The sequence below is a fragment of the Malania oleifera genome, chromosome 1, assembly GCF_029873635.1.
Source record: "Malania oleifera isolate guangnan ecotype guangnan chromosome 1, ASM2987363v1, whole genome shotgun sequence".
In the NCBI taxonomy this organism is placed as follows: domain Eukaryota; kingdom Viridiplantae; phylum Streptophyta; class Magnoliopsida; order Santalales; family Ximeniaceae; genus Malania; species Malania oleifera.
Genome location: NC_080417.1, coordinates 131238636 through 131249817, shown reverse-complemented (window position 1 = coordinate 131249817; position 11182 = coordinate 131238636).

Here is an 11182-nt window from a genome sequence, read left to right as displayed (position 1 = left end):
GTGATTACCCGCCCATACAAGTAGCACCCCTCTGCTCTGATATTTAGGTAATCCTAAGGTCACAATTAAAACATACTAGAGCACTCACCTTACTCAGTAAACCCTCAAGTCTAAGATTAATCTTGTACTCACACAGTTCAACAATAGTTTACCTACAAAGGCCCTAAGGATAGGGAATTCTACCCACCCATACAAGTAGGTTCCCTCTACCCTAGCGCGTTATGTAGCTACTACCACATCTGAAGCTATTAGTGCACTCGCCTTACTCAACAAGCCCTTAAGTGAAGAGTATGTTTCGCCCAATCGTAACATGTTCTTCGTACATAGATACTTCTAACATCATAATACATCATACTTTCCATCTTTATTCAATCATTCACATTCTTTCATGTTCATAACTTAACATTTCCTTGTGTTTCACTTTAAGTGACTCTTTCCCATTTGTATCATTCACATTTCATATTTCATTTCATTACATTGTCATTCCTTGTCATTTCATTTCATAACATTTTCATTTCATTCATTTGTACTACAGCCGCTCTTTAGCCGTCATTTGTTATTCCACATAAAAATGCGTTAGAATTTAACACAACTCCTTTTAGTTGTCATCAGTTAGTCCACATAGAAATGAGCTAGATCTGCTAACCCGATTTTCAGCTATCGTACCTTTACATGGTTGCATTTAACATACACAAACAACATTGTTCATATCATATTTTATTCTCATTGTTTTACTTATTTAGCCTGCATCTCATACATTTAACATATAATTTGTAACGATTCTCATGCCACACAATTTAATAGTAAAATTCATACATATTTCTCATAAAATAAGCCAACTCACCTTTAACATTTATATGCTCAAAATACATTTCATTTCTTATTTAATTCATCAGAAAATTCTTTCCACTTTCATTTGTTCATTTTCACATATACATATCTAATAAACAACCCTAAACTCGAAAAAATATAATTTAAACAGTTGACATTTTACTCATACCAAAATATATACACGTATATATAACATAATTTATTTTTTCATTAATTCATAAAAATTCTAGTTTAATGTATTTTTTCTCCTCACCTGGTTTCTTGAACTACACCAACAGGAATCTCGAAAAATATCTGCGGCGCTCACCCGAACCCTAAATCAAAAATTTCTAACTCCAATAAATTATTCTTGAATAAAATATTATTTAAATATTTCCTAGGGTCATAATTCCTAAATAAATAGATATACCCCTAAATTTAGCCAAATTGCCAAATTTCTCAAATCCCACTCTCGCTTTGGAGTATGACTTAGAAAACTCCAATTGAAAATTTATCCACGTCAAAATGATGGCAACGATGACTAGGAGCCCGTGGTGGTGTCTGATCGTCTATTTAACAGAAGATTTAAAGCAAAATTGAGAAATTGAGAAAAAATTACCTTTCCCCAGGAGCAGTGCTTAAACCGTTCCCATGACAAATCTGCTCTAGTAGAAATGTCAGTGGCGGAGTTAGAAACCTAACGACACCTTCCGTTTCCCGATCGGTTGAGTATTCGTCGAGAAATGAGAGGAGAGAGAGAGAGGCGGAGACGGAGAGGCGTGCGGCGTGAAGAATTACAGAGAGGGACACCGAAGAAGAAGAAGAAGAAGAAGAAGAAGAAGAAGGTGATGGAAATTTTTTTAATTTTCTTTATCTTTTTTTTTTAACTTAGTTTTAGATAACTTTTATATATATAAATATATATATATATATATTATACTTTAACTTTTATATATACATATATTAAACTTATATATATGTATATATATCTTTATTCCAAATTTTTTTTAACTATTCTTTTATTTATTTAATTAATTTATTAATTAATTAATAATTACTCATTTTTTTCATACTATTTCTTTTTATTTGTTTATTTAACACATTAATTAATCGTGTTTAACTAATTAATTAATTAATTATTTTTTAAAATTTTTTTTCGGGTTATTACATTATTAATTAATTAATAATTACTCTTTTTTTCATACTATTGTTTTTATTTGTTTATTTAACACATTAATTAATAGTGTTTAACCAATTAATTAATTAATTTTTTTTTCGGGTTATTACAGAATTACTACTGCTAATTGTGTTGTCTTCCCTAATTTTCAGCTCAAGGCATCAGCCACCACATTAGCTTTATCTAGATGGTAACTAATGGTACAGTCATAATCCTTGAAAAACTCTAACCATCTTCTTTGCCGCATATTCAACTCCTTCTGTATGAAGAAGTACTTTAAACTTTTATCTGAAAATATTTCACATCTCTCTCCGTATAGATAATGCCTCCAAATCTTCAGTGCATGGACTACTGCAGTCAATTCTAGATCATGAGTGGGATAATTCTTTTCATATTCTATTGACCCCATAGGTCATACCCTATTTTGATTATGACAAATACTCCAGTATTTAACGTTTTCTAAGTTTATGTGCAGGATCGTATTAGGAAGATCATATTGATGGCACATGGCAACTTGAGGAAAATAAAGACCCAGAATGTTTTTTAATTGTTGTAATCTATATTTCATTTCACTGGGTCTGTATAATTATCATCCAAGGTCTGTAATGATCTGCATATCATGCATGTAGGACTATAAGCTCAAGATGTTAAGGAACAGGTCGACCGACGCTAGGTTTTTTGGCGTACTTAAAAAGGCCTTAGAAAAGACCTTAGGTCCCTAAACAAGTGCACAAACAGTCCCCAAATCACTTACATAATCAGGGGAATTAATTGAAGTAAAAATCGGACTTAATTGAAAATCTTGAGAGAGGTCAGGCGACCGAACCTGTGGCGTTCAAAACGCCTCGGGCGCCCAAACCGTGGATAAGTCAATATGTTGACTTGGATTCGGGTGACCGAACATATTTGACCGCATCATCCACGGGTGACTGAATCCCTGACCTGACACCTTTTCACCAACCCGGGTGCCCGAACATTACGTTCAAATATGCATTGGGCGACGAAATTGGCAAATTAAGTTTACCGAACCTAGCTTTGGGCCCCTGAACCGCGAACAGAAATATTCTATCTTTTTTTTAGTCAATCGATCCCAAACTCGGGCACCTGAACTTCGAAAAAGCACCTTTTTGGTTGAGTCTATTCAGGCGACCGAACCTTGAGTCGGGCACCTGAATCTCTCGGGTTAAATTAATTTTTACCGGAATTAAAATTAAGTAAACAGAGTTAATTTTCTTAATGATTCTTAAAATAAATTTAATAATACCCTTGGTGTCCCCAACGGTCATAATTTTGCCTATGCCTATATATATATATCTCTTCATTTACAAAATTAAGGTAAGATTAGCAAATAGGATTAAGCCAAAATTCTTTGAAAAATTTCAAATCTTATTTTCTCTTACTAAGTCCATAACACTTAAATACCTTCATTCCTTTGAGAAATCCTACTTTGTGAGTATTTTATTAATTGTTTTTAAATTTCTAAGAAACCCTCACTTGCTTTGCTTGTGATTTTCATATTGAGGGTTTAGTTTGATTTTTCTCCCAATTTTATTTCATAAATCTTTGTGTGGGAAAAATCTTATAGTTAAGTGGGACTTTGCATTGTCATTTCAAAACTCATTAGGGCTTATAATTTTTGTGTGCAAAAATATTTTACAAGCTTATATTTAAATATCTCATTGTGCATTGTTATTGAGAAAATTATTTTGGATATATTCTAGATTTCTATTAGTTTGAATCTTTGAAACCCTAAACTAAGATTGAGAGTTTACCATTGCCTAGTTTCAAATATTAGCTTGTATAAACACTTATGTGCTTGACTTGAGATAATCATTATACTAAGTGTTAATTGCACACGTAGAGCATCGAGCAAATAGTTCATACATCATTGAGGTGCATTGATTATATTGTGCGTATTGTGTTAATTGCACACGTAGAGCACCGAGCAAATAGTTCATACATCATTGAGGTGCATCGATTATATTGTGCGTATTGTAGTACATACCTACTTAGTTGAGAAGCACATTTTCATGTACAAAATTTCATATTATTTGTTGTATTCCAGGCGTGGGCCTGAAGAGGGAGACTAACTCTATTGAATAGTTCCGGACTAGCTTAGACCCGGTTAGGAAAGTTAGGTGCGCCATCCTAGTAAGGCGTGTTGGTTGAGATCTGTAAAGACCCGAAAATTTAAAAGGATTAAAATAATTTAGAAAAAAATATAAATAAAATAATAGATAAATAAATAAAAGAAATGGCGTGGGAAAATTAAAAAAAATAAAATTAAATAAATTCAATTAAATTAAGATAAATTAAATAATTAGTTATTAAATTAAATATTTTTACATTGGATTAAAAAAAAGAAATAATAATTAAAATAAGATATATATATATATATATATATATATATGTAAAGTTACTGAAAGAAGATAAGAAGAAGGAAGAAGAAGACTTACCGCCCCCCCCCACCTCCCCTCTATACTGAAATTTTTAAAATTCCTGCGCTAGCCACTTCGTCTCCGTCTCTCTCCTTCTCTCAATTATTCGGTGAGTTTGCGATGGATCGGGAAACGGAAGGTGCCGTTGGAATCCTGGTTCCGTTGCTGACATTTCTACTGGAGCAGATTTTTCATGGGAACGGCTTAAACACTGCTCCTGGGTAAAGGTAATTTTTTCCTATTTTCTCAATTTCGCTATTAATATGCGGTTAAATCGATGAACAGACACCACCACGAGGTCCTAGTCGTCGTTGTCATCATTTTGATGTAGGTAATTTTTCAATTAGGGTTTTCTAGACCCTACTCCAAAGCGAGAGTGGGAATTGGGAAATTTGGCAACTTGGGTAAATTTAAGGGTATTATTATTTATTTAGGAATTATGACCCTAAGAAATATTTAAATAATATTTTATTCAGAAATAATTTATTGAAATTAGGAATTTAATTTTAGGGTCCAGGTGAGCGCCGCAGGTATTTTTCGGAGTCCCTATTGGCGTAGTTCAAGAAACCAGGTAAGGGAAAATATATATATTAAATCAGAATTTTTATGAATTTAATGGAAAAATAAATTGTGTTATATGTACGTGTATATTTTTCGGTATGAGTAAAATGCCAACTGTTTAAATTATATTTCCTTCGAGTTTAGGGTTGTTTATTAGATATATATATGCGAAAATGAACTGATGAAAGTGGGAAATATTTTCAGGATAATTAAGTAAGAAATGAAAAGTATTTTTAGTATATAAACATTAAATGTTGGTTGGCTTATTTTACAAGCAGTGTATGAATTTTATTGCTAAATTGTGTGGCATGAGAATCTGTGCAAATATATGTTAAATGTATGAGATGCAGGCTAAGTAAGTAAAACAATGAGAATAAAATATGATATGAACAATTTTGCCTGTGTATGTTAAATGCAATCATGTAAATGTAAGACAGCTGAAAGACAGCCGTGTTAGCAGATCTAGCACACTTCTGTGTAGACTAACTGATGACAGTTAAAAGGAGCTGTGTTAGTAGATCTAGCACGTTTCTACGTAGACTAACTGATGATGGCTAAAGACCAGTTGTAGTACAAAGTAATGAAATGAAATGTTATGCAATGAAATGACGATGAAACGACAGTGAAATGAAATAAAAAAGGTAAATGATGTAAATGGGAAAGAGTCACTTAAAGTGAAACGATATGCAAAGTTAAGTTATGAACAGGAATGAACGTGCATGAATGTATAATGACAGAAAAGAATGATGTATTATGATATTAGAAGTATGTATGTACGTAGAACATGTTACGATTGGGTGAGGCGTACCTTTCTCCTGAGGGCTTGCTGAGTAAGGCGAGTGTACTGGTTGCTACGATGTGGCAGTAGCCGCATAACGTACTAGGGCAGAGGGAACCTACTTGTATGGGCGGGTAGATTTCCTTATCCTTAGGGCCTTTGCCGGTAAACTATTGTTGAACGTATAACTATGAGATCAATTTAACACTTAAGGGCTTATTGAGTAAGGTAAGTGCCCTGGTATGCTTAAATCGTGACCTTCGGGTTGCTAAATTTATCAGAGCAGAGGGATGATACTTGTGTGGGCGGGTAATCACCCATATCCTCGGGTAATCTCGTGGGTTAAACATTTGCATGTGTTTGATTAGGATCAGGGAATGATTTCGGAAATTATGTTAAGGATTTTCAAATATTAAATCTTATGTTATAAATAAACTCATGTTGGCCACACACTGTTTTAATATATGGTTTCTTCCCTTACTGAGATGTGTCTCACCCGAATATGAATTCATTTTTTTTTTCAGGATTTCCTCGAGATCGAGCTTTGAGAGCTCGAGGTTTTTATAGCATTATTGAAAAATAGAAAAAGAAAATGGTATATTTCTATGTTAATTTTGAGGAATGTAAATATTTATGTTTTATGCCTTTATGTTTTAAGGCTATTGAGTAAGGAATGATTATAAAAATACTGAATTGTTTTGGGAGTTTTATAGATTTATGGAAATGCAGGTGATGGATGATTTAATATGGATTATAGTTAGAATTAGTAAACTATAGTATTATATTATATAGAGATTATGATTATGTTTTCCGCTGCGTATGTTAGGTTTTATTATGATTTATCAGGAATATGATCAGGTATAACGCACCAGGCCCGGGTTTAAGGGTTCAAGGCGTTTCAAGATCAGTCCTGTTAATTGACCTAGTTATAACCGGTGCCGCTCCACCCATTAAGTGAGCATTAGTGGAATCCTCAGACTTGCGAGCTAGAGGCGGGGACGTAGACACAGTTGGTTGAACCCTGATAACATTTCTTGTGCGTGCTTTTAATTTATACATTTTAAATTCCAACACATGAATGCTTATATTTTACTGTTGTGAATGATTGGATTTATAATTGCATAGACAGACCCTAGGTTGAGTAATATAGTTGTTAAACCGATTGATTGAGGTGATAATATTTAAATACCCAATTCATCCCCCTTTTGGGAATACACCAAAGCCAGGTTCGCTGCATTCACTAGATGTATTAGTGGAGGTTTTCAATGCTGTCACCTTTTTTGCCCTATTATGTTCATTGAGTCTCTCATTTATGGCTAATTCATAGGTGATCAGGGAGCCTATCAATTCATCTAGAGTCATGGCCTTAAGGTCTCTACCCTGAGAAATGGTCGTAACCTTAGCTTCCTAAATAGGAGGCAAGCCTCTAAGGATCTTCCTAATCATCTCATATGTAGGATAGGCCTTACCTAATGCATGCAGTGAGTTTATAATGTGTATGAATCTAGTGTACATGCTCTGAATGGACTCACCTACATTCATCCTATAGGCCTCATATTCACTGGTCAGCATATCTATCCTACTATCTTTCACATCCCTAATACCTTCATATGTGACTTCTAACTTATCTCGGATTTCTTTGGCAGTAGTATATGCCATTACTCTATTAAACTCACTCACATCAAGACCACAATACAGAATATTCATAGCAGTGACATTCAAACTAACAGTTTTCATATCATCATCATTATATTCTTCCTCAGTTTTAGGAACTCTAATTGTACCCTCTGTTTTCATAGGAATATAATTTCCCTTAGAGACGATCCCCTACACCTTCCAATCTGTATTTTGAAGGTAGATGTGCATCCTTTATTTACAGAAGGTGTAATAAACACTATTGAAAATCGGAAGTCATGTGGAAGATAGTCCCTCAAGGAAAGGGGTCACAGAGCTATATAAGCCATCTAAGATCTTCTTCAAAATAACTATTAGTCTATGCTACGTGGCTCTGATACCAATTGTTAGTTTTACTGTGATCCCAAGAGGGGGTGAATTGGTATTTTAAAATTGATGCCCTAGGTCAATATCCTAATAGTAGTATTTTCACGATCCTAAAGTCAATCTAGTGCATGTAAATTAAATCAATTGCAATATGTAGTAAACATTAAATATCATAATTTAATCAACCAAGCATGCACTAGAAAGTAGTAAAAGTAAGTGACACCCAGAAGTGTTATCGAGATTTGGCAAATTGCCTACGTCCTCACCTTGGTTAACAAGCACAAGGATTACCACTATAATACTCACTTAAACGGGTGGAGCGATACCTAAACAACTAGGTCAATTAGCAGAGAGTTGACCTCAACCTTTACACACAATCCTTACCGGGTTGGATTACTACCCCCTTAGGCCACGCCTGGAATACAATAGTATTTTTCTCAATCAAATTGGTACAATGATTATACTTTCATGTAAAGTAGATATGTACCCAATACGCGTAATCACATACACATCAACAATATGGATATAGTGTAAGCTCAGTGATGCAAATAATTGTGCTAACAACACTCAATATGGTATTATCAATGTAATGCTCAAGAGTGTTTAATACAAGTAATATATTGGAATTTAAGCAAAGCACATTTCAATATCAAATCAAGATTCCAAAGATATCAATCAGATATTCAAACTAGTTCAAGAATATTTTCTTCAATGAAATAAGCACACTACTAGTTTGAAAAATATTTTTGCTCGTTGAAAATATTTTTTCACAACAAAAATCATAACTATGGAAGTCTTGCAACAATTATGCAAAGACCCCAAAGCTTGCTAGTCTATCCCAACAATGATTTATAATATGAAATCAGTGGGATAAAATTAAGCCAAACTCCCCAAAAAGAATATCAATAATCACACAAGCAAATGGGAGTTTTAGCAAAATCTAGCAAACACAAGCACACTATATATGCTCTCACAATCTCAAAATATATCAAGGGAATGAAAATTTGAGAGTATTTGGACAAAAATAGTATTTGGAAAAGACAAAATTTTTGGCTAATGAATTTACTAATTAATTACTAATCCTCACAAATGAGCCTATATTAATAGGCAAGGTAAAAATTATAACCGTTTGGGACTTGTTGGATATTCTTAGAAAAGTTCCAAAATGTTTAAACACCATTAACCCAAATTAACCCGTATTTACCATAGTTAAAATATTTTTAACCCAACGAGGTTCGGGTGGTTGAACCGTGGTTCGGTCGCCCAAACAGACACAATCATAAAAGCCTTTTAAATCAGTTCAGCAGCCAGAGTTCCAATTCGGTGGCCCGAACAAAAGTTAGAAACATTTCTTTAGATTTTCGGGTGCCCGATCATAGGTTTGGTAGCCTAAACTCATGTGTTCGGTCGCCCGGGGCTTAATTTGAACTAAATCCCTCGGTAGCCCAAGTTGGTGAGAGGTCCTTTTGAAGTGATTCAGGCGTCCGTGGAAGATATACACAAAATGGTTTGGTCGTCTACGAGCCTAAGTCAAATGTTGACTTCTCAATAGTTCGGGTGTCCGAGAAGTTTTGAACTCGTGGGGTTCGGTCACCCGAGTTCTCTCAAATTCCCTAATTATATTTAATTTAGTGCATTTTTAACACTTCTGTATTTTGTATGATATATGTGCATGAGTGTTGGGACCTAGATGGTTTTTAGATTCATCACTAATAGTATGCTATTAGTGAAAGATTCAAATTCGTCACTAATAATAAAGTATTAGTGAATGATTCCAATTCGTCACTAATAGTAGAGTATTAGTGACGATTTTTAGATTCGTCACTAATAGTACGTTATTAGTGAATAATTCAAATCCTTCATTAATACTGTACTACTAGTGACGAATCACAAATTCGTCACTAATAGTGGAGTATTAGTGACGGTTTTTAGATTCGTTACTAATAGTAGACTATTAGTGAAGAATTCAAATTCGTCACTAATAGTAGACTATTAGTGAAGAATTCAAATTCGTCACTAATAGTAGACTATTAGTGAAGAATTTGAGCAGAGTCAATGTACAATTTATAGTGATGATATTAGAGTTTTAGTGACGGTTGTAATTCGTCACTATAGTAGTAGTAACTGCAGACATAGTAACTAATTTAAAACCGTCACTAATATTTATAAATTCGTCATTAATAGTATTAGTGACAGATTTGATCCATCACTAATACCCTGATTTTTTGTACTGGTTGCCGATATTTAAGAATTGTTGATTATATATATATGGTATGAAAATCGGGGCGTCACAATTTCAATGATTAAAATTTGTCATTCCACATCTTAGGTTTGAATCCTTAAAAAAGCAAAAAAGAGTATGGGAAAGGAGATAAGTATAAGTGTCCCAAAAATCAAATGTGAGGAGAGATGTGTGAGATTTTTGAAATTTAAGGAGAGGTTTGGGGAATTTTGAAACCGTAATGGAGGTCTTTATATTTTTGTCAAACTTCAAGAGAGGTTAGTGTCTTTTATTTTAAAATTTTCTAATTACGTAATTGTTTTAGATAAAATTTTGACATACCTCTTTTGATATTTAATTTTTGGGACACTTATGCCTCTCAAAAATATTTGTCTTCGGGAAGTTCGTAACTTTTTGGTAAAGTTTAAGGAAGACTTCTGAAAATTTTAAAATTTCAAAGGATATCTTTAAAATTTTTGAAATCTTAGGAAGTATCCTTAATTTTTTTACCAAATCTCAAGGAAGGTTAATATTTTTTGATCCTTTTTAAAAATTATTATTTTATTTAAAAATATTGTATGTAAATTAGAAAGGAAAGCTATTTAAAAGTCTAACTATATAATTTTAATGTGATTTAAATAATCAGCATTCGTATTAATGTTACCCATTCAATGAATGATTATTGTTAGCATCAATTTTTTGTATTTAAATTCTTTTTTTCTTTTAAAATGTGGTTGATTCTTTCTAGAAAATTTTAAAATTTTATTGATGAGATGGTTGTATCATATTCATAAAAAAGGATTTTTATAAAATTTTAAAAATTTAATTTTTTTTTCTTTACCTTGATAGCAAGATTTGGTAGCGGAGAATATTGATCCGTAAGTTTGGTACCGCACCAAGAAGCCTGAAGAGCTCGTTGATGGTTGAAATTCTCATGTAATAAAAAAATAAAAATAAAAAGAAGGATTTCTGTAAAATATAAGCATTGGGTTTTTGTTGCTCATTCATAACCATTTAATATTTTCATTAGCATCTTATTTTTTAGAAATCATCCCTACCATTTTTCTGTGTTAAACATAAATGTTCTTTGTATTGTGTTATTATGTATTATTAAAATAATTTGTATTACTAATAATGATATATTTTTCGCTATTATATTCGTAAAATATACGATGAATTATAGCAAGAAGATTTTA